This window comes from Acanthopagrus latus, chromosome 6 (genome assembly GCF_904848185.1).
Source record: "Acanthopagrus latus isolate v.2019 chromosome 6, fAcaLat1.1, whole genome shotgun sequence".
NCBI lineage: Eukaryota > Metazoa > Chordata > Actinopteri > Spariformes > Sparidae > Acanthopagrus > Acanthopagrus latus.
The window spans coordinates 33,343,960-33,366,618 of NC_051044.1; the positions used below are offsets into that span (position 1 = coordinate 33,343,960).

Here is a 22,659-nt window from a genome sequence, read left to right on the forward strand (position 1 = left end):
CTACGTCAATGTTTGGTAAACAGGCGGAGTCAGGAAATGTGTCTCTAAATGAGCCATTTGGATTTCACCCGCACACTTACGTAACAGTGCGGGTGATTTGAATGCTCCCGCCCTCACGCTGGATATCTCCTCCCATATTACTCCAGCTACCTGAGGGAGGATCCACCATTTTCTTGCTTCACTTGTATGCGACAGCCTGACCGCAACCATGTGCAACCCGAAAGCCAAGCACTCCTGCTCTGTCGTTGGATGCACGGACACTCATGTTTTTCCCTACATCGCCTCCCTACCAAAGAGGATATCAGAGCGAAGTGGCTAAATTTTATTTTTCAGGGAAACGTCCCAACTTCACTGAGCAAAAGCGTTGTTGTCTGTGCCAATCACTTCACACCAGACTGTTTCAGCAACCAGGGTCAGTATCAGGCTGGACTGGCAACGAGATTGTTCCTCAAAGATGGATTAATACCCACTGTCCGTGTCAACGCCACAGAAGAAGAAACTGTAAGTATTTTTAAAAACAGTGTTGTTTGTGTTACTTTGGCTGTTTAAGCACATGAGCTAACGCTAACGGGTGATGTAAATATGAGGCTGAGCTAACGTTACAACAGTGGGCTTACTGGTCTTAGGATTCACAGTAATGTTAATGTTGCCTAAACTTAATTTGTCATATCAGCACTTATGACAGTGAACTGAGAAACTGAATCGGGATATTGAGAATTAATCACTTCTAACCGGCCGGTTACCCACTAAAATGTTGTCCGCGGACGATGAGCTAGCTAGCGCTGCTCGGCCGTGAACAGCGCTAGCTAGCTCATCGTCTGCGGACAACTTCTCAGTTACTACAGCTACTGTTCCGACATGAACACGCATGGGAAACCGTCTCCTCCACATGCTCACAGCCGATCAGACGGTGTGAAATTGTCTCAGTTGTCCGCGGACGATGAGCTAGCTAGCGCTGCTCGGCCGTGAACAGCGCTAGCTAGCCTACTACAGCTACTGTTCCGACATGAACACACATGCTCACAGTCGATCAGACGGTGTGAAATTGTCTCAGTTGTTTGCGGACGGAGAGCTAATGTTCCGCTGTGAACACGCAGAGAGGATGGTATGAAATGCTCTGTTATTTACGGCCAGTGAGCTACGTTACGTCAATTAGCATGTTGTGCTAGAGACTAAAGGACAGTGTGTTAGATGCCCAGGAGCACCCTGGCAGTCGAACGACTTCTTTTGTGTTGATATACATGTAACTACGTGTGTAGTGTTAGCTGCTGGTACGAGAGACCCGATCTGACAGTACCAAAACTTTATCTGCAGTCAAGCAATCATTACTTTGCTTTGGAGCCTGAGACAGGGGTTACCTGTCTGCTGTGCTACGATTAACGTTAGTTATATGAAGGCATGGACACAGAAAATGGACACAATATGTATTGCTTACTTACTAAATCTAATGTGAAATGAGGAATTTGCATGGGTTTGCTCGGATTATGATTTGCCAGAATTTGCCTTATCAAATGTATTGTTTTAATCATCATTTCTGTCTACATAGCTTTGTTTTATGTAACATGAGAAACAGACACATAACATATTCCTTCCTTTTGTGTTTAGCCAAGCACATCTGTACAGCAGTCTGTAGTGCATCATGTTGCCTGCCAGACAGACCAACCAGTGAAATGCACGGTTGGCACACAGCTTTCCATGAGAACTCTCCGACCTATGATGCATATGATGTAATGTTAGTCACTATGTTACTCTAATATGTAATTTTGTTTTACTCTGTTATGAATATGGATTGGTGGACATAAAACATCAGTATCTAAAGTACTGTTTTTCCACCCAAGACTCTACCTGGCTGCCCTGCATCACAATGAAAATACTGACTGACCACAGGCAACATCTACAGGTGGAGAGCTGCTGTACAGTCAACTTCCCCAAATCTAAGCATGGAGAGTGAACTGCAAAGCCTGTGTGCAGAGCCAACATCCTGTAAGTTTTACAATCTTTTATTTGAACCCCACAAAGAAAAAATAAAGATGGACACACAGGCCATAACACAAACGGTTGAAAATAAACACAAATAAAGTCTGAATTATTTTTTTGATGGTTTTCAAAATAATAAATAAGGAGAACGTATAAATTAGGAGAAATACGAAGAGACACTTGACAACACTGCAGCACAAGGCTTTTTGGTTCTAGTGCATTTTCTTGTAAACATTAATTTTTGTTTATTGCACTGCAGATTACGCTGATGCACTGTTGGACCTGATCTTCGAGAAGGTTTTCCAGGACCCTGTCCCATATGTGAACGAGGTGCTGAAACTTACAATCCCTGAAGACCTCTCGGCTCAGTATGAAAGACCCAACAAGCTGGACATTATAGCCAGTTACGTGCCAAGGTTCAATCAAGGACAGGACTGAACCTAACATACTGTCCTCCTGTGTCAGGGAACTCTGCATGAATCCTGTGGTATTTCCATACAGCAGATATTCTCGGGCTCTGTAGGCACTTGTTCACAATTGCCACAGGAACACCTGTTTTTAAGCAGAATTTATATTATTCATTGGAAACTACATAGACAATCAATCACATTGCATTGTTTCTTTTGTAATATTTAAAGTTTATAAACTGTTGGAACCGGTTCAAAAACAATACTGCTGGTAGAGAGGTGACAGGAGGCAACTGTGGCTTATTGAAAACTCCAGTTGTTGGACATTGCTAGCTAATTACAGGTCGTCACTGCAAATAACAGCAGGTTCTCAATTGACTTACCTGGCCACATAAAGGTAAATAATAATACGGGGTTACGCTTTTCTCTTGTAACGGCAATTGCTAAACTGCATCCGCGTTACTGCAACTGAAGAGCAGTAAACGTCAGTCGAGGTTTGGCTAAGTGTTGTTATGTAAACACTCGAGGCAGGAGAGGCAGTAACAAGTAACAAGTAATGTCGAGGTAAAAAAAAAAAAAGTAAACTACTAACCACTGAGAAACATCCATGTTCATTCTTGGCTGCTGAACTTCTTCTGGAGCCTCTTGTTGTTCTGGGTCGGACTCCGGCTCGAACATGTACGGTTGCACCGCAGTTTGTTGTCCGGCGGCCATTTCTTCCGGTAACTCAGCCGTTTCCATGGTTACACAATGCCGCCCTCACGTCTTCCGCAGGCAGTGAGAGGTGGGCGGCGCAAATACATCTTTGGGCGGTGCACGTAGTAGCTCATTATCATTTAAAGCAGGGGTCTCAAACTCAATTTACCTTGGGGCCACTGGAGGCAGAGTCTGGGTGAGGCTGGGCCGCATCAGGTTTTCCACAAGAAAAGCTCTGATAAAAACATTCCAATGTTCTCAAATGTCTTTATTTTTATTTTTAACACAAAATAAGATGAAAAAAATAAACAAATGAAGAATTAATAAGAAAATAAATAAATCAATCAGTAATAAATAAATAAAATGTCGTATTCGTAAAATGTCATGTCTTATGACATGAAGAAAATGTTTTATGTCATATTAAAATTTTGATATATGGTGTCATATTTAATATATAAATATATATAATAATAATAATAATAATAATAATAATAATAATAATAATGGGGCGGCTGTAGCTCAGTGGGTAGAGCAGGTCGACTAGTGATCGAAAGGTTGCTAGTTCAAATCCCAGCTCCGGGCAAGGCTGAGCTGCATGTCAAAGTGTCCTTGAGCAAGATACTGAACCCCACATTGCTCATCAGTGAGGGCCCTGCGATGAGCTGGCGACTTATCCAGGGAGTACCCTGCCCTCGCCCTGAGACAAAAGCTGGGATTGGCTCCAGCAGCAACACCCCGCGACCCCTTGGAAAGGGATAAGCGGTTACGGACAATGACATGACATGACATAATAATAATATGTATAAAATAATAATAATAATAATAATAATAATAATAATAATAATACAGCAGATATAGAAGACTTAAGAAACATATAGTTGCTGACTAGAGAAATCTAATTATTATTATTCAGATTCAAATGTCTGTATTAACAGTTCTTTAACCTTTAACTTTCTGAACAACAATGGAACATGTTCACTGTCGCGTTGACGTTTCAGTTTCAGTGTTTAGCCGACACACGGACATTTCTGCAATGTGTGTTATTTCCGCCGGCGCCAGATCGGCTTGGGGTCCTGCGCTTGCATATGACGTCAAGCACGGCACAGTTCGTGATTGGTTGAAGGTCAGAAACCATGGAAACACGAAGTGTTTGTGGTGCCCAACAATGTTGAATATAGTTTAACATTAAATTAAATAAATCAAAAGTTATTAATAAAGTTCGGCTCGTGGCTAGCATGGAGCTAGCGCTAACAATAGAGGGCGATACGTTTCTTTCCGTTAGGATTATCAACTAGTTTATTTACGGCCCGGCCTCGTTCCTCTACCAACAACGAACAATGGAGACACAGAGAAGACATTTGTTGGAACTGGAACTGATCGACATTTTTATTGTAAATATTGAGACGAGAACTAAAGAGGAGACGAGTGGCGACGTTATTGTTGTAGAAGGAATACGGCCGGCAAATCGGGATTCCGGAAATGAGGTAACTCTAGCGGACCAATCAGAGCGATGCGGTCTCCGTGAGCTCTCTGTTGTTTGGGGAGGTGCTCGTAAGCTGACGGAGAGAGGGTCGGAGAGGGTACGCTATGACGCAGAGGGCTCTGCGTCGTTGCATACCGACGGATACAGAGAAGCATAAATCAGGACAGCATTCATATCAAACCCGCGGGCCGCACTAACACTAAACTTTCATATGAAGGCGGGGGCCACAAACTATCGTCCTGCGGGCCGCAGTTGGCCCGCGGGCCGCGAGCTTGAGACCCCTGATTTAAAGGGAGAGGCACTGAAACCGGCCACCTGGAGCAGGGCTGTGAAACTGGTGTTTCAAGAACCTTGTCGTGCTCAATCCTTAAGCTTTTTTGACGAAAGCATGTTACTAACATTACATTTAGACATCAGGGAACCATGTCAGGAAGCAGAAATGAGCATAATATGTCACCTTTAAGTCTTTTTTTTTTTCATTTTGTCAATCACCTCCACTTTACCGGGGTCAACAGCCACCCCATTGCCATCAATAATGTGACCGAGGATAGCAAACAGCATAAACACATCTCAGAACAGCATTACATTAACATTCATTCACCAAATCTGCTCTAAAAATCAAAGACATAACTTTTTGATCCCAGAGCCTCAACTACATATCTCTGCCAGTCAGAAACAGCGCAGACTGACCAGGAAAGGGCTACATATCCGCACACTTTCAAAAATAAAGGCTCATGTTTGTAAAAATGAGGGAAATAAGAAAACAAAAGCACACAAATTTTAACAATCCATATTTCAAGTAAAAAGGAACTGAAACGCATTGTGAAGGATTTTGGTGAAATTAATAATAATAAAATAAAATAAAACACTTTTTTCTATCTGTTACGATTGCATCTTTCACAGTAGCATAATTCTGGTTGTCGCTGAATACGCTTCTTGGGCCTTTCCTGTCAATACCAATTGCAACATAACTACACGGTTAGCCTCAGGCCAAACTCTCACATTGGTGACACATTCAAAAAGGGAGAAAAAAAAAAACGTGTCTAGGTTTCTCTCCTCAAATTTGGTACTAGACGCAAGTTGCCCACCACGTCAAACCAGCACCAGCATCACCTGCTAGCATACCTGCCTTAGCATACCTTAGATCTAATCGGTCCTGCTGTAACTCCAATTTTTCCAAAGACTGCTTTAGCCATTCCTTTTCTATACCCGTTTTATCATTCTCCATCTGCAACAGCAACAGCTCTTTTTGTTGCTCAAAAGTCAAAGCTACAGCAGTAGAACCCACAAATGCAACATTGCCACTTGGACTCTGCAAAACACCATTTTCAATTAAAGCAGCCCTCAACGACCATTTATTTGTCCCCTTTAATCGCTATTCTCCGATGTCAATGTCACAATGCTCAACATAAAGCTTTAAGAGTTGCCTTTTTGTGCAACTATTCAAAAGTTCATCTGATGCAGACTGAACAAAACCATTAACAGTAGCCATAACAGGACAATCTTGATCCCTGAGGTACAGAAAAAAATTGTGCTTTCTCACCAATGACCTACCCAGAAACTTATCAATCTCAGCCTTAGTCTTAATGCAGTTACTTACAGCGGGTATTTATGCACTAAAAACCACTAGAACTAGCAAGGCAACAGCAAAAACAATGGCAATGCTAAAACAAGACCTGGATGAAGGCTAGCACTTAGCCAGCTGTAGGGAGCAGCCAGGAGCCACGCAGACAGTGTTGGAGCACCGCAACCGCATATGCAATTAAAAGTCTGTGTCAACGCAGTGTGAAGCCAAGCAATCAAAGCAGTGGCTACAAGGCAAAGCAGCCAGCAGTAGGGATGTATACCATGGACTGGTACTTTTTGGTACCGGCTCCTCATTGGGTCGGTGTCAGGGTACCATTAAGATTCTGGACAAATGGTACTGTTATCGGTACTTTTATTTCATCAAACACACTGCACTCCTTTAGCTTCATGCTATGCACGCACTCCAAGCGTTTGGTGATGTTGCCCCGAATTTCACTGGATACTATCCGCTGCATTACGGCTCCGATTCGGCTTTCCTCCACCGTCTGCTGAAACTCCACCGGTTGGTTTTGATACCGCAGTAACGTTACGGCAGACAGCAGCTGTCAAGGCCGAGGAGTCTCCGCAATAATCACATAATCACTCACGACCGCAGTTATAGGTAGGTGTTTTAAAAACAACAACAGGAAGTGTTCCCAACCGAAGGACAATAGAAGAAATTGTGTTTGTCTCTTTTTTGAGATTTGTGTGCTGGTGTCAACACGGAGTGTTTTATTTTGAAAAATAACCGGATGCTATATGGTTATTTCTGTGCTTGACTTCCTGTCTGCGCGGTGCTAAATTCAGCTGACTTGCTGCATCGTGCTCCGGCATCCACCAGATCTTTATATCTGGTCCTGGTCCTGGTTATGTATTCAGGAGTATTTGTAATTGCATAGTGTCTGTTCTGGTGAAGCTTTATTATTACCTTGTGGTAATGAAAAGAAGGTTGAATCTTTTGACATCTTGTAAAGTCTTTATTTTTTCAACTCAAATTACATGTTGCAGTATCGATAAGAGTATCGATAAGTATTGGTACCAATAAGGAGTATCGGCATCAGTATCGCTAAAATCCTAACGATATCCATCCCTAGCTAGCAGTGAGCAGCAAAGCAGCGAAGCCGCAAGGCAAAGCAGCAGTGATTTCTTGCAGGCAGGTTAGCGGTTGCTATGCCGCTATACAGGTGTCTTTACCCTGTCAGGCAATCACGGTCGGCACGGCATGGAGCGATGCGATCAGCTACACGGCAACCAGCAGCAGACAGCGAGCGACACACAATGAGCAGTAAGCAACGTGCAGCCAGTAGCAACACCCAAGCGAGGATTTTTTGGACCCGAGCAGGTCACAGACCTGTGAGGTCCCTATTGTAATTGAAAGAGAAAAAAATATTCTTCTGCGGTTTAACTGCTGTTTTGGAAGCCTGAACATACCCCAAAACTCACCAAATTTGGAATATACGTCACATCCAGCGAAAAATTTGATAATTTTATTGTATTGTTCTTGCCTGCCTTCCACATGAGCATAGATGAACAAAATTCGGTACACAGATTCATCATGAGTAGACACACACAAAATTCTGTGGGACCGATACCGTCACTCCAACAGGAAGTCAGCCATTTTGATGTATGGCTGCAGTTTTCCCAAATTCATGCCTGTTTTGAAAACTATCTTGTCCCAGAGCTTAAACACCACAGTCTTCACACTCACTCAGTATCATCTTCATGCCTTGAAGATGAAAAGTTATGGAAATCTTTCGGCTACGTAATACCTGGTGGGCGTGACAGTGGGAACCACTTTTTTCCTTCGCCGTGAAGCATCAAGTCTAACTTCAATATACAATTTCTCATCTACACCAAAATGTACAGGCATACAGACGGTGTCGCCCCGAATACATCTCAGCATCAATACTAAGTCGGCCATTTTGATTGTGGCCGCCATTTTGAAATATTTCCAATCCTCGCTCTGTCATGACATCCTCCAGCAGATTTAACACAACAGACTTCACAGTCAATCAGTATCATCCTCAGACCTCGAAGATGAACACCTGTTAAAAGCTTTCACCTACGTCATACCTGCTGGTCAGTGTTGTATAAAGTACCCAAAAGCCATACTTGAGTAAAAGTAAAAGTACCTTACTGGAAAATTACTCAAGTAAAAGTGAAAGTTGCCTGCTAGAATATTACTTGAGTAAAAGTAAAAAAGTAGCTAGTATTTACTGTACTTAAGTATCAAAAGTAAAAAGTGCTGTTAATAAAATGCAATCAGAAATTTAAGTTGTAACATTTTCTTTATTCCTGTTTAATTTAGTTTTTAAGTTTTGTTTAATTTGCAAAGTGTCACAAGACACTTCAACACTCAGAATAAAGGAGCTTCAACGCCTCCTTACATAAACCCAACCATATACAAAAATACACAAACATATCCTTACAGACCCACATGCATGCATGCCTACCAACATTCATACCCACGTGCATTCAATATAAAATAATTCCCAATGAACTCTTGGTGCTCGAAGGTGATGCAAACAAACAAAAACTTGATTGGTTGAACTTTAACATGACTTCAATGCGACAGCACTTGAACTGTCCATCCAGTCATTACTGAACCCTGAGAAACTTTTTGTTCAACCTCAAAAGAAGTTGGTTCTCAAAATGGCAAGAACTCAGTCTCACTCTTCTTGGGCTGAAGACCAGACCAGCAATGCTAAACAGCCTTTCACATGCTGCTGAGGCAGGTAAAGGTGTGTTTAGCTTCAGAGACAGCTTGCACGAGGCTGGGAAGGACTTCAGTGATTCCATTCTATCTGATGAGAAGGCCAAATATCCCTCCAGTTCTTTGGAGCTGTCTGTGTGAGGTGACTGCAGTGAGGAAAAGAAGTCTTCCTCATCAGAAGAGCTTGGGTTGCCACCATCAGACTGCAGGGGAGGTGCTTCAAGGTGTTCTCTGATGTAGTCGACTCCTGAATTGTGGTGAGGATGGAAATATGAATGATAAATGAAATATAAATAATTTCTAACATGTTATAATAGTTTTGTACAAAATAGTTTGGTTTCGGTTATGACAACTATGTTGCAGTGTGTATTCTATGTTTGACATATGTGAATCATTGTTCATGCCGAAATAAAACACAATCAATTTTATTTTAAGGAATATAAATCACGCATTATTAATGCAACTATAACTGATCATTGAATTGCCAGTATTACAAGTCATACACGCCATACACTGTTATTTTTGGATGTTATTTGAATGTTGCCTTACCCATTCTGATGGTGGCATCATCCTTCGTCCAGGAAGTTCTGAATTTTGGGAGAAGAATCGCGGCTGCAATTAACTCCGGGTCTTGTGTCATGTGGCCAAAACGAGTCTTCCCGCCTGTATCAGAAATCAGAAACAATTGCATTACCATGTAAGCTTTCTCCTACTAAGGAGCGCAATTAAACAAGCTCTTGTTTTTTGTGATATTCCTTTGGCTGTTTTGGCACAGTAAGTGAAATGACACTGCCATCGAGTCTTACCTGTAGAGCATCCACCAGAGGCCTGCAGTATTTCACCGTCAACTTGACTCGGTCAAGTTTAGCAGTCAACAGGTTGATTGTGGGTTGTAGCCACCCCATCTGGACATTTTCTTCTGCCTGCAAGATGTTGGTGGTCTGGGCAACTGGGCTCATGACAGCGTTATACTCTGCAAGAAATGCAAGTTTGGCTGGATTGAACCTGTAATAAAAAACAAAAACATCACCATTCAATAACACTTCATAATCTGATGCAGAAAAGAATAACAGGATGAGTAAATAACTAAAATGGTAAGTGGAAGTAGGAATACAACTGTGATATAGTTAATATTTGAGCTGGGTAAACAGAAAATTTCACATTTTCAATTTAAAATAGGCTTTATTATTGGACAAACTGATTAATCCAGGTGTGTCTGACCTCACAAAAATAGTCAGACACACCTGGATTATTCAGTTTGTCCAATAATGTATGACAGGAAATATAAAAACTGGCTTAAGTTCAGGAAGTAGTGGAGCTGTGCATAAAGCCTATTATGAAAACAATGATACTGTACATTATTACTTACATTGGAACTTTGAACTCTGTGCAGATTACTCTGATGGCCCCCTCTCCCTTGTCTTTGATGATCCTTAGTAGTCTCTCCACTGCCAGAAAGAAGGAATTCCACCTGGTATCATTTGGGCTGAGCATACATCTGAAACAGTTTCAGCTGCAAGTGTCGACCTGCAAGATTTGTTCCAGAGGGCACTGCACTTGCCAAATGTTGAACGGTGCATTTTCTTGTATGGCTCGTTGGACATTGCTTTTGCAGCATCAACTGTAGCGATGAGGTTGATTAGGTGACAAGCGCAGCGCTGGTGCTTTGGCAGCTCGAACTCCAAACCATCATCTTTGCTCAGAAGTCCTGACACATCCACAAACACCACTTCTTCACTCTCCTCTTCATCCTCTTCAGCCTCTCTTGGTTGAGATCGATCACCATCACTAACTGCTTCCACTGCGCTGTTATGTTCACCAAAAACCTGGAAAGCTTTGACAAAATTAGAGCCGTTGTCTGTTGTTGTTCTGACGATCTTTCCTCTAATCCCAAACTCAGAATGGATATCATTGAGGGCATTTGCCAACAACTCGAAAGTGTGCGAGCCTCTCAGCTGTTTGCAGGCTAGGGCTACCGAGCATCTTTTGAGAGTGTCTGCATCGATCCAGTGGGCAGTAACACCAATGAAGCTTCGTCTTAGGACAGACCAGCAGTCAGTGGTGGTGGCGATATACTCAACTCCCCTCATGGCCTCAGTCACCGCTGTCTTCATCTCCTTGGCGGCCTCATCCATCCTGGAGCCCAGCATCACTCTTGTCATAATTTTTGCTCTGGCATTAGGCAGCAGTGTCAATTTGACACTGACCTTCACACAACAACACTGACGCTTAATAAATGAATGAATGAATGAATGAATGAATGAATGAATGAATGAATGAATGAGAAGAAAGTCAACAAAAAAATGTGACCACTTGGAACGATCATCACTGATAAATATGTCTAACTCCAGCGTTATATTTTTACAGTTGATTAACATACATGGCTAAATCATTAAATCTCCCTTCCAATCCAACCATAATTAACATTAAGTTACCTTGAACTGGATAATGTTCCTAACGTTACTACTACTAACGTAGCTAAGCTAGTAGCCGTTAGCTAACTAACACTATGAAAAATACAGTCAGTTAACGTTAACTAATAAAAATGAATGTTGCAGTTCACAGGATTAGTCTTTTATAACTTACCTCAACGTGTTTCCTAAGATTGGATGGAGAGTTTTTGTGAGCCAATATCTCACTGTTTTTAGGAAGGCACAGCAGACATTTCATCCGGTAGGAGGAATCTTTCACTCCGATGTAGCTGAACATTCCCCGCAGGTATGGCCACGGGTGTTCATCGTCATCGTCGTCGTCGTTGTCGTCTATGCTGGTTGTTTCAGCAGCAGGTTCAGGTTCAGTCACCGATTCAGTCACCTCCATCTCTGACATTTTAGGCTTCTCTGTCTTCCTCCTTCTCTTCAAATAACATTAGAGACCCGACTTGTCTGAGACTACTGACATGATAATGCGACCATTAATTTGAAATGTACCCGCTGGCCGCTGATTTCATCCGCCGCACAACGGGGTAAACCAATGATAACGTCTTGCGGTCTGTATCTCCAACATCATTGGCTACTAGTCCCACTACAACAAAACGAAGATTGTCCATTGGCTATCATGTTCCTTCTTATTTTGTAACGAGTAACGAGGATGCTCAGGTAAATGTAATGGAGTAAAAGTATTGATTTTTTTCGGAAAATGTAGTGAAGTAAAAGTAAAAGTCGTCAGAAATAGAAGTAGTAAAGTAAAGTACAAATATAAAAAAATACTACTTCAGTATAGTAACGAAGTATTTTTACTTCGTTACTATACAACACTGCTGCTGGTCATGGTGGTGTGGTCAATTTAAATCCGCCATAAAGCATCAAGTCCTAGTAACATCAACATACAATTCCCCTTCTCCACCAAATCTCTCAGGAATGTAGAGGGAGTCGCCCTGAATATATCTGTGCATCATAATATAATGCCCCGCCTCCTACTTGCAGATTCAGGAACAAAATTTGGTGTGCATATTTGTCATGAGCAGATGCACAAAAAACCCTCTTGGACCCATACTGTCAGTCCAACAGGAAGTTGTCTACTTTGATATGAAACACCATTTTCTGTCTCCTTTGAAAAGTATCTTGTCCTAGAGATTAAACACCACAGTCACATTAACTCAGTATCATCTTCATGCCTTGAAGATCAAAACTTATGGAAATCTTTCCCCTAGGTCACACCTGGTGGCCGTGATGTGGAAACCATTTTTTCCTTCGCCGTAAGGCATCAAGGCTTTATAAGTTCAACATAAAATGTCCTGTCTGCACCAGATCTCTCAGGAATGTAGAGGGAGGCGCCCTGCATATATCTGTGCATCAAAACTGTGTCATATCCATAGTGCCACCCACTGGACACAGGAAGTCAGACAAACATCATCCGATATGACGTTTACTGCTTGTTTTCTCCCCATCGTGACATGCAAGTAACAGGTGAGTGCGTAGTCTGACGGTGCCGCAGCCCGACTTAGGGCCCGAGCAGGAGACCTGCGAGGACCCTATTGTTTTTCAAAGGATTCTTTATTTATGGTTTTTTTAGGGCCCGAGCAGGGAACCTGCAAGGACCCTATTGTTTTTGAAAGGATTCTTAATTTTTAGGGCCCGAGCAGGGAACCTGCAAGGACCCTATTGTTTTTGAAAGGATTCTTTATTAGGGCCTGAGCAGGGAACCTGCGAGTACCCTATTGTTTTTGATAGGATTCTTTATTAGGGCCCGAGCAGGGAACCTGCAAGGACCCTACTGTTTTTCAAATGATCCTTCGGACAAATGTCCTTTGGACAAAATGACTGCATTTTTCACCGCCTGAACATACCCCAAAACTCACCAAACTTTTTTGCCAAGTCACACCTGGCAAAAAATTTTATACTCTATTGTCGTCCTGAATTTCCACCACTAGCGCTGTTATGAAGGAAAGAGCGTTTTGGCTAATAACTCCCATATACTTTGTTGCACATTCAAAAACCTTATATCCAGGCATTCAGTAAATTGTGTTGAGTCTTGTAGTATAGGCCATGCCCATTTCCACCTACCGTTTTTTTTCGCTATTTCGCAAAATGTTGAAAACCTACTTTTTCGAACTCCTCCCAGGCAATTTCACCGATTTGCACAAAACTTGGCACACAGCATCTGTTGACCCTCCTGAAAAAAGTTATTAAAAGAATTTCGATGAGGGACTTCCGGTCGGCAAGCGGAATGGAGTAGTGGTGTTTTTCCCAGGCTCCTGCCACTCAGTCTCTATTTTAAGTTTTACTCACTCGGATTAATCTTAACCTCGCCACGACTGCTTTTTAAACAGTAGTTTGACAGTCTTCACCAGCCAATATGTCTAAAGCCGCTAAACAATCAAAGAAAGATCCTGCTTCACCGGATTCTGCTATCGATAATGCTACTTTAGCTTGCATGCTAGCTGAGCTGCGGGCAGACTTGCTAACGAAACCTGACTCTCTGTCTGTCAGATTTAAAAACAAACTGGCATTGACGCTAAATTAGACGGTATACAGGCTATGGTCACTAACCATGAACAACGCATTTCCGACCTGGAAGCTGGGCTGAACCAACTGCAGTCATTGGTATCTCAGCTAACCAACATGGCTGATGAGAACGCTAAACTGAAAGCCAACGTGACCGATCTGGAGGAGAGAAGTAGACAGTGCAATGTGCGTCTCATCGGAGTACCCGAATCCGTCGAGGGAACACGACCAACAATATTTTTCTCTAACCCCCTGGTGGATATACTGGGCAAAGATGTGCTGACTTCTCCACCAGAGCTTGATAGGGCGCACTGTGTGCTGAGACCCAAACCAGCAGAAGGGGATAAACCTAGAGCCGTGATCATTTGCTTCCACAGGTTTCAGACCAAGGACATGGTAATTCGCGCTGCCCGCAAGAAGCGAGATGACCTAAAATATGATGGCAAGTCGGTGTACTTATACGATGACTACTGTCCTGAAGTGATGGACCAGCGAGCTGAATACAAAGAAGTCATGCGCCAGCCGTTCACTCTCAAGCTCAGGCCTTCTCTACTGTATCCAGCGCGACTGTTCATCAGGGCTGACGACGGGGACAGACGGCGCCTCTTCTCGGTGAAGGAAGCCCAGCAGTTTGTGGCATCATACCAGAAATCTGGATCTTTGATGGCGAATGATGACTGATCTCAACAAGAGGCAATTTGCTATCCAGGTTACTCTTGTTTCTACTCATTTTGCTTTGTTTTCCTGGCATGCGTTTTCCTCTACCCAAATGGTCATATTTTGCTAGCAGCTAGCCTTTACTAATTCATGATCTCAAACGGTCTGATGGGTATACAGGTAGACTATTTTTGTTTTGGAGTGATGCTTCATTGATACATACTCCTGTATTATTTCAATCTAACCTATATCTTAACTGTAACCCTTATTTAAAGTAAACATAGCCATGGGCTTTGTAATATGTATATGGACTATGTATGATGTGTGTAAAACCGCTGTTCAGAGGTGTTTTGATAAGAGAGAGGAAAAAAGTTAAACCACTTGTTCTTACGACTGTGTGGTGGGGCGGGAGTTCAAAAGGGAAAGGAGCCCCGGGAGAATTTTGATAAGTAAGCTTAGGCTACAGGGCACGTCTGTGTCTGAAGTGGGGGAACTTGCGAGGTGGTGGGTGCTACATGGCTCTTTTCCTTTTACTTACAATACCTACTTGGCTGTTTCTTTTTTTTCTTTTTTGTTGTTGTTTTTTTTGTTTTGTTTTTTGTTTTTTTGTTTTCTCTTTCTTCTCTCCGTCACACTTACTACTCATATATTACACTGTATAATCTTAACTCACTTTTGCCTTGATGGAAAATAGACACAAAATGAATAACATTTGCTTAATATCATGGAATGTCAAGGGAGCAAACCAACCTACTAAGATAAATAAGATTATTTCTCATCTCCAAAATTTGAAAGGAGATATAGTATTCCTTCAGGAGACCCATTTGCATAGTGGCGAGACTACGCACATCAAAAGGAGTAGGTTCAGCCAATTATATCACTCAAAATTTAGTGTAAGAGCCAGGGGTGCAGCCATATTGATCCAAAATAATATTCCATTTGAGGCAGAAGATGTTATTGTGGATTCAACTGGCCGGTTTGTTATTGTATCAGGGACACTCTGTCACACCAAAGTCATCCTAGCTAGCATCTATGCACCTAATTGGGATGATGAACACTTTATCTCAAGGATCTTTACTTCTATTCCCAATATTTAACTTACCACATTATTATTGGGGGAGATTTCAATTTGGTGCAAAATGTTGATTTGGACAGATCTTCCAATAGACCGCATTCCCTCAAGAAGTCTGCAAGTTACTAGCATCTTATGCAGAAGAGCTGGGTGTGTCTGATCCATAGAGGCGTAAATTCCCTGAAAAAAAAATCTTTTTCTTTCTTTTTACATGTCCACCACACCTATTCTCGAATAGATTTTTTTTTCTTTTAGATAACAGACTGCTTTCAAATGTTCTCTCATGCGATTATCATAGTATTGTGATTTCAGATCATGCTCCCACATCACTAGATCTAAACTTCCCCAATCACAGCCATTCTTTCAAACCATGGAGATTTAACTCAAATTTGCTCGCCAACGAACTTTTGGTGGACTCCTTAAGGTCAAACATTGAACTATTTTTTGAAATGAATGACAAACCCGACGTGTTGAGGGGCACCTTGTGGGAGTCCTTCAAGGCATATATAAGAGGCCATATAATTTCCTACACAGCCCACCTCAGAAAAATTGCCATGTCAAGTCACACTGAGCTAGCACAAAAGATTCTGGAAATTGATGATAGCTATGCAAATAATCCAGACCCTTTATAAAAAGCATCTACACTATCAAACAGAGTTCAACCTTTTAAACTCAAATGATGCAGAAATGCAATTGCTCAAATCGAGACAGAGATTTTTTGAGTCAGGGGACAAAGATGGTAAACTCCTTGCCCAGCAAGCCAGAGCTGCAGCAGCATCTAGATTCATTCCTAGTATTAAGTCTTCTTCAGGCGCCACCACTGACCAAAAGCTTATAAATGAAAGATTCTCTGAATTTTATTCTGATCTATATGCTTCCAGCCACCTCAACACCAGTTCAGCAAGTGTGTTAAGCACCTTCGAGTTTCCTAAAGGAGCTAGTAGAGAATTTGGCTCAACTGATCTCCATAACTGAGATAATGAGGGCGATAACCACATTCCAGAGCGGATGATCACCTGGTCCAGATGGATTCACAGTGGAATTTTATAAGAAATTTCCTCCACTTCTATCCACAGTTTTATGTGACATGTATAATGAGGCTTTGTCACTTGGCCAACTTCCTCCAGCCTTGACCAATGCCACAGTTACTGTCCTTCTCAAGAAGGACAAGGACCCCTTACTTTGTAGTAGCTACAGACCCATATCATTACTAAATGTGGATTACAAAATTCTTGCTAAGATTCTAGCCCTCTGTCTTCGGACGGTTCTGCCAAGGATCATTTCAGTAGATCAAACAGGCTTCATGCTGGGGAGGCACTCATTCCACAACACCAGGAGACTCCTAAACATTCTCACTATGCCTAGCTCCAGCACCCCTGAGATAGTGGTGTCGCTGGACGCTGAGAAAGCTTTTGACAGGGTAGAGTGGGAGTTTCTTTTTGAGATGATGGATAGATTTGGTCTGGGTTCAGGTTTTATATCATGGGTAAAGTTGTTATATTCATCCCCAACAGCATCCGTACAAACAAACAAAGTGCTCTAACCCTCTTTTCCACTTCACCGTGGCACAAGACAAGGGTGTCCACTGTCTCCTTTACTATTTGCGATAGCCATTGAGCCTTTGGCTATCTGGCTACGATCTGAAAAAAAATTTGAGGGCATTTTATGTCAAGGAACAGTACATAAGCTATCACTGTATGCGGATGACTTGCTTCTGTATGTGTCCAACCCTTCTACCTCTCTCCCTGTAATTCTAGAAATCTTAAAACAGTTTGGCCAGCTGTCAGGCTATAAACTAAATTTTGAGAAGAGTGAGTTATTCACAATCAATAACTTAGTAGGTAAATTGCCAAACCATGTAGCCCCTTTTAAATGGGTGGACCAAGGTTTCAAATATTTGGGTATTTTTATTACTGGGTCCTTGGCAAACACTTTCAATAGCAATTTTGTCCCTTTGCTTAAAAAAGTTGAGGAAGACTTCAACAGGTGGTCTACTCTGCCCCTCTCTCTAGCTGGCAGGGTTAACCTGATCAAAATGACCATCCTCCCAAAGTTTCTTTACCTATTTCAACATATTCCTGTACTTATCTCTAAGAAGTTCTTTGCCAAGGTTGATACATTAATCTCACATTTTCTTTGGGGCAACAAACCAATGTGCATGTAGAAAAATATATTGCAGCTCCCTAAAGGGTCTGGGGGGCTAGCCTTCCCCAACTTTCTACATTATTATTGGGCAGCTAACATTCAAAAACTCTTATATTGGACAGCCGAAACCACTGCCAATCAGCCGGCCTGGGTCCGATTAGAATTTTCTTCCTCCAAGGCCTCATTACAGTCATGGTTATGTTCCCAGCTTCCAATGTCTGTTACTGACATTAGCGGTAACCCTGTAGTCATTCAATCGTTTAAAATATGGATGCAATTCAGAAAGCATTTTAGCCTGCAACACGGTCTGATTCAATGCAAACTATTACATAGGACTTACTACACTAACCACAGATTGTCCAAGTTCTACCCTAACTTTGCAGATGCTTGTAATAGATGCAACCAATCTCCTGCAGACATCATTCGCATGTTTTGGTCATGTCCAAAACTAGCAGACTTCTGGTCTAAAATATTTGACACACTTCACAAGGCTTACCATTGTGTAACAAAGCCTCATCCTTTGTCTGCCCTTTTTGGTATACCGTATGGCAACACTCTAACAGTTGAAGCACAACCTTCACGGCCTTCTGTACCCTATTTGCCAGGCACTTGATCTTACTTAACTGGAAGCAGGCCCTGCCTCCGTCATATGACAGATGGATTGAGGAGGTTCTATATAATCTAAAACTTGAGAGGCTAAGATTCTCCCTTAGAGGCTCCTTGAGGAAATTTGATAAAACCTGGAACCCCTTGCTCATGTCTAGCTCCTTTGGACTTACAGTGTAACCTACTACCCCCCCATGCTGTGAACTCTGTGTTTGAGCATGAATGTGACATCATCCAGTGTCTTGTGCGGCTACTGGATGATGATACTTTGAGCTTCTTCCTTAAACTATTTCATTGCATTATGCCTCATGTGAACATTTTCCTCAGCCAGCTCGAGAAGTGGACCATCAGCACAGTCTTTGTCCGGGGAATCATGCAGCAGTACATGCACTTTTTCTGACCTCAGCATACATTATTTAATATTGGCGGGAGCATGCCCCAAGGTGCGTGGACTGCAAGGGCCCATTCAACGCTGCTTGCAGCTTTAATTAGGGCCCGAGCAGGGAACCTGTGAGGACCGTATTGCTTTTCAAATGATTCTTTATTTTTTAATTTTTTTTTCTTCAGACAAAATGATTGCATTTTTCACTGCCTGGACATACCCCAAAACTCACCATTCAAAAACCTTATATCCACGCATTCTGTGAATTGTGCTGAGTTGTGTTGGCCACTCCGAAACACTGCTGTCTCGACCCCCTCACCTCCGCAGCTGTCCATGGTGCTGAACCGGGTGATGTTGTTTACACTCTGCCTTGTGGCTTGTCTGTGAAACGCGTGCTGCTCAGGGACTGGGCAGATCTGTCCCACTTGCTGTCTCCCCCACTCCGTTCGGGGAGATCTCCACTTCACAGAGTAAACAAAATCACTCACTAGTTTCATAACCATGGTTATGGCCCTGATGCTCCTACATGCACACTGAGGCAGGAGCCTGCACACTGGCAACTTTTGGAGGAACCCAATATCATGGGGAAAGGGCATGACTTTTTGCAAAATGACCCCTTTAACTTTCTGTAAGCAACGCTTTTTTCAGTGCACACCAAACCAATGCAAAACCACAGTCCAACTGCAATTGAATACTATGTACTAAAATGTTCTCAAGCAAAAGACACTCCATTACAAAAGCAATACAAATTTGTTAAGTATTTGACATGTATACAACTGTTTTACTACAGTGCAGTTTACTGACATTTTGGAAAGATAACACAGTGACAATGTTAACATGCTGATGTTTAGCAGGTTTGGTGTTCATCGTATAGGGTGTCACCATGCTAACATTTGCTAGTTAGCACTGTGCAGCCAAGTGCTGAGGCTGATGGAAACATCATCAGTGTTACAGCTAATATTAGCTGCTGTAATCAGTCAAAATGTCCTGATACTGACATACTAGTGTGACAACTGTGAGTTTTAACGATAGTCGTGTTTGTTGTTTGTGTTCATTACAATAATATTTAGGTTGTTTTCTTACATGTGAGTGAGGTATCAGGTAGCTGGATATGATAGGCGGTTACCACTTTTACGACCATTACAACCACTTAGTCTGCTCTTTAGCAGCTAATTACGTAGCCTAGAGCACATAGCTACTGAATCCAATAAAAGACATGCTTGAACAGCAACACGCTCTTTCAGTGGCTAACATTAGCACAAACCACACAAGTCTAAAACCAAGCTAATCTAGCTTGCATAAGGCACACACCTACAGCAGTAAGGAGTAACTTTTCCAAACTGAGGTACATCTTTGACAGCTGTTTGCTTATGTTGATGTGATTGTGCCTTTAACAGAGTTGTTAATGTGTTTATTGGACTAAAAAAGCTTGCTCCTGCTGGTACAATATCTACAATCTTAACCTATTTCTTTTCAATAGGCCTTTCTCCCAGCAGACATTTTCACCATTGTTACAGTTATTAGTTGCATCTGTGATTTGTTGATTGAAGGTCAAATGTCTGCTGTGAAAATTGAATATAAATACTAAAGAAAATAACATTGTTGAGGATTTTCCCCACAGGTGAACCAGTGTTTGCATCAGTAAAACAATGCCTCAAGAAGAAGTAGATTTCCGCTTTATTTCATATTGCTCTTTTTCCAGTTTGATGAGATGATATGCACAGCCCACCTGCACACAACACCAGCTAAGTGTTCTGGTCACAATAAAACTCATCACGTCATTCAGGGGCCTCCTCTCTCTATCATACTTTTCCTCCAGACCTGGACAGAGACAAGAAAATCATTGCCTTTCACACAGTTTCATGAGGTCTGCATTGCATAAAACGCTACTTATATGAGACTTTCATGAACCTGTTGTTGAAGACCAGAACCATACCAACCATACCATACCAGACCATAAGTCATTACCTGTTCACTCCCATGCCAATAGAACATCAGATCCACAATGCACACTAGGCCTCACAGCTAAACAACGTTCCACCATTTTCCTGAACAACTAAAGTAGATGAGGATGGAAAAAAGTGACCAAAAACACTAACACTACTGCCTCTGTTTATTCAGTGTAGCCTGCTGTGTGACTGTCTGACTGGCCCACTGAATAAGCTAATTTCTCCAATCTGCACTCTTACTGCTTGCATCCAGTGTCTTTTCAGGGCACATTAGAATGCAGGAAGCAGCATATAGGCTCATTATCTATCAAGCACAACAAGAGCATGAGTTATTGCTGATGAATTAATCATATATCAGTCGTCCTCAAGGCACTGTGACTTGGGTAATTACCAATTAGCCAGGACCTGATGATGCCAGCTCTGCACACTGTCTGTTGCTGTTTGCTGTCTTAAGATGTCCCTGTCAGTCTCATTACTGGTGGCACTTTGTATGTCACCTGTTATGCTCAAATGACCCTGAGGGTGAAATATAAAATTATAAAAGCAAATCAGTGCTCATTACTCAACACATTCTATTGTCATGCTGTCACTATCACAGATACTGTTTATTTTACTGCTTTTTTCTGTCCTGTGAATGATCAGGCTCACTAAGGATGATTTATGTTCCTGCCTTCCTTTTACTGGTTACAGTGATTATAGAGGCACACCAAATATTCAACAATGACAAATGGACAAAGGGCTGAGTATTGCTATACTGTACAACAAACAAGGTGCAACTCTTTAAGCAATTGAAGTATACCAATGTACATCATGTGTACACTATCATTTAAAAGTTTGTGGTCCTTAAAAAAACTCACACATTAATTCATCAGATGACCAGAGTATTACAAAACATAGTCAAGGAAAGATAAATGTTTTTACCTGAAATAATAATTTTGTCCTTTTGCTCTCATCAAAGAACCCATCCTTTTGCAGCAGTTACAGCCTTCAGATCTGTGATCAACATGTTGAGGTAATCTGAAGATAATTCACTCCATGCTTCCTGAAGCACCTCCCACAGGTTGATGGGGACTTATTATGTACCCTACTGTAAAGCTGCTACCACAACAGCTCGGTATGGTTGGAGTCTGGTGACTGCACTGGCCATTTCATCACAGACAGAATACCAACTGACAGTTTCTCCCCTAAATAATTCTTCATCGTTTGGAGCTGTGCTTTGGCTCATTATCCCATTGTAGCATGAAACTGGCTCTAATCAAGTCCAGACTACAGGGTATGGCATGGTGCTGCAAAATGAAGTGATAGCCTTTCTTGTTCTTGAATGCGAAAGGCTATCACTACATGTTGCAACACCATGCCATATCTCTTACTTAGCTTGGGGGTGCTTTAGTGCTATCACATTTCTTACACCATGCATGACAGATGGCATCATCACTCCTCCAGCATCTTTTCATTATGTTATTTTCTTCTGTGCAATCCAAACACCTTGAAGTTAGATTCATCTGTCAGTAACACTTCCAGCCTACCTTTGTAGACAGAGCATCATGAAGAATAATGAACAGCAAAAGAAACTGACTATATTATAGTATCTATATACATATATATTACATTTCTCCAAGGGAACAAATCAAAGTGACAAAAAGAAAAAACGTCCATTTCTTTCTTTTTTTTTTTTTTTGGTACTTAAAGACATTTTAAATTTGACAAACAGGCAACTGAACGAACAAAAAACATCCCAACAGCTTTTAAGGCTTTGTAAAAAGATAGTACTGCCAGTCCCTAGATTAAGTGAAATGTAGAATGACTAAAATGGCTTCAAACTTCAGACCATACAAAATAAACCTATAGATCCTATAAGACTGTTTCAGAGCTTTCTTTGATTGTTCAGGCTGATTTGATATTATAACTCTAATGTGTCATTCACAACTTAATTTGTTCATTTACTTCATACATTATACTTTTTGTTTGTACATTTAATATACAAAGTAAAATAAAATAAATTGGTGAGAAGGCTATGGATGATTTGCAGCACAAAATACTTAAGAGTATATATATTGTAT

At 41.7% G+C, this 22,659-nt stretch overlaps 1 long non-coding RNA gene across 1 annotated transcript; it reads left to right on the forward strand.

The window, feature by feature from the left end:
* Positions 1-211: 211 nt before the first annotated feature.
* LOC119021550 lies at positions 212-2,358 on the forward strand. Its single transcript, XR_005075640.1, has 4 exons — positions 212-501; positions 1,606-1,732; positions 1,839-1,983; positions 2,237-2,358. It is a non-coding gene; the product is annotated as an uncharacterized LOC119021550 (long non-coding RNA).
* Positions 2,359-22,659: the final 20,301 nt, after the last annotated feature.